This window comes from Portunus trituberculatus, chromosome 13 (genome assembly GCF_017591435.1).
Source record: "Portunus trituberculatus isolate SZX2019 chromosome 13, ASM1759143v1, whole genome shotgun sequence".
NCBI lineage: Eukaryota > Metazoa > Arthropoda > Malacostraca > Decapoda > Portunidae > Portunus > Portunus trituberculatus.
Window position 1 is genome coordinate 5,416,781 of NC_059267.1, and position 2,500 is coordinate 5,419,280.

The window sequence follows — 2,500 nt, forward strand, 5'->3', positions numbered from 1 at the left end:
AGGTTTAAGAGACGCACGGAAATGAAAGAGAAAGTACAAAAAAGTGAATAATACCTGGAGGAAGTATATTGTTATTAAGTTAAGGAAATTGAAAAACAAAAAATATCAACTACGAATATTTACTTAGAGGAAAAATATTGTCGTTTAAGAGACGGGAAACGGAAGAGAAAGTAAGAGACTGAATAATACCCGGAAAAAAGTATATGTTTAGCAAGTTTAAAAGTTCAAAAAATAAACACGAATATCACTTACGAGTATTTACTTCGAGAAAATAGATTGTTACCAAGTTTAATTAATAGACGCACGAAACGAAGAGAAAGCACGTGGGACTGAACACTACCTGGAAAGTAAATTGTTGACTGGTTTAGCAGATGAAAAACAAAAGAATATTAGTTACGAGTATTTACTGAGAGGAAATAAATTGTTACTAAGTTTAATTAATAGACGAAGGGATACGAGCAAGATACGTTAGACTGAAAGTGTATTGTTGGCAGTTTTAACAGTTGGAAAACAAAGAATATTAACTACGATTAGATAGATTGTTACCAAGTTTAATTAAGAAACGAATGGAATTGAACAAGAGAAAATACATGGGACTGAATACTTCCTGGAGAAAATATAGTGTTGGCAGTTTTAACAGTTGGAAAACAAAGAAGAATATCAACTATGAGTATTTACATAAAGGAAATAGATTGTTACCAAGAAGAGACACACGGGAACGAGCAAGAGAAAGTACGATGAACTGAATACAACCTGGGAAAGTATCTAGACAAGATCAACAATCGAAAAACAGACGGACTTCAACTACGTGTATTAACCCATTGAGTACCATAACGTATTTCCATATTCATTCTGGTTGGTGATTTTCTACAGCTTCGGAAACTCATGTGGGTGATTGAAATAGTGAAGACTGTGTCCATTATTAACCTTCTGACCCCCATAGACCCTTCCTAATGTCAATAAAATCGCCTAACCACATCCAAAACACGAGGTAAAAAGGTGTCTTAGTATTGAAGGGTTAACCACAGAAAGAACAAGCAAAATGTGATATAAGAAGACAAAACCGAAAAAAAAAAATGATACCAAGTTTAAGAGACGAACAAGAACGAGAATCAACCATTAACTGGACCAAGAATAGATGATCCGGAAAGACAACTTGCAATGGACTCAGGAATACGTGCCCTGAAACACCGGACTGGAATACTTAAAGAGCCTTGTCTGGAAACTAAATGTGTACCTACTGCTACTGTTGCTGCTTCTATTCCTGTCACTGTTGCTGTCACTGTTGCTGTCACTGTTGGTTATCCTGCCGAAGTCCTTTGTGTTGAGAGAATAGTGATGAGAATAAAGGGAATAAAACAACGTGAATAAATCAGAGGAGTAATGGTGGAAATGATGGAGAAAGGAAGGAAAGATATAAATGAAATGAGAAATAAAGGAGAGAAGAGAAGGATAAGGATAGTTACTGAGAAAGGAGAAGGAAAGAGAGAAGACATGAATGAAAGAAGGAATAATGAATGCAGAGAAGAGAAGGAAAGATATTGAAAAGGAAAAGAGAAAATAGAGACAACAAACACACAGCAAACGAAAAAAAAAAAAATTGAAGGAACAAAATAATTAGAAGTAAGGAATGAAACAACGAAAGAAGCAGAGAAAGACAGTGAAAAGAAGAAAGAAGAGAGTGAAAGAAGGAATGAAGGAAGAGAAAAAAAGGAACACTATACAAAGACAACGGAGACAACCTCAATAAATTAAAAAAGGAACAGAATAATGAAGCACAAAAATTTAAAGAACGAGGGAAGTAGAGAATGGCAGTGAATAGGAGAAAGAGGAGACTGAAGGAATGAAGGAAGAGGCACAATGAATACATGTAGAAAGGAGGAATAAAGGAACAAAATCAATAATAGTAAAAAATTCAACCACGAGGGAAGTAGAGAATGACAGTGCATAAAAGAAGAGAGAAATGAAGGAATGAAGGAACAAAATAATGAGAAGTAAGAAAATGAATACGAAGGAAGAAGAAAAGACTGAGAGAATAATAGAAGAAGAAAAAGGAGAATGAAGGAATGAAGGAAGAGAACCAAAAGACATGTAAAAAAAAGAGGAACAAAACAACAAAATAATCAGAAGCAAGAAATTAAACAACTAAGAAAGAAGAAAGAGACAATGAATAAATAGAAGAAGAAAGAAAAGAATGAAGAAATGAAGGAAAACACACAAAAAGACACAGTACAAAGAAGGAAGAAATAAACCAAAAAAAATCACAAGCAAAAAAAAAAATAAAACTAAACTAAACAGCGAAGGAAGCAGACAAAGGAAGTGAGTGAATGGAATAAAGCAGGAGAGAGTGAAGGAATGAAGGAAGACACACAAAAGGACGCTGTACAAAGGAGAGTGAAGCGTGACCTGAGCTACACAAGTCCACAAGTCTCAGGTCTCTTCGGCACACTCACCTCTTACCTGCCTCAGTCCTTAATTACCACGAGTGCCGTCAGGAGCC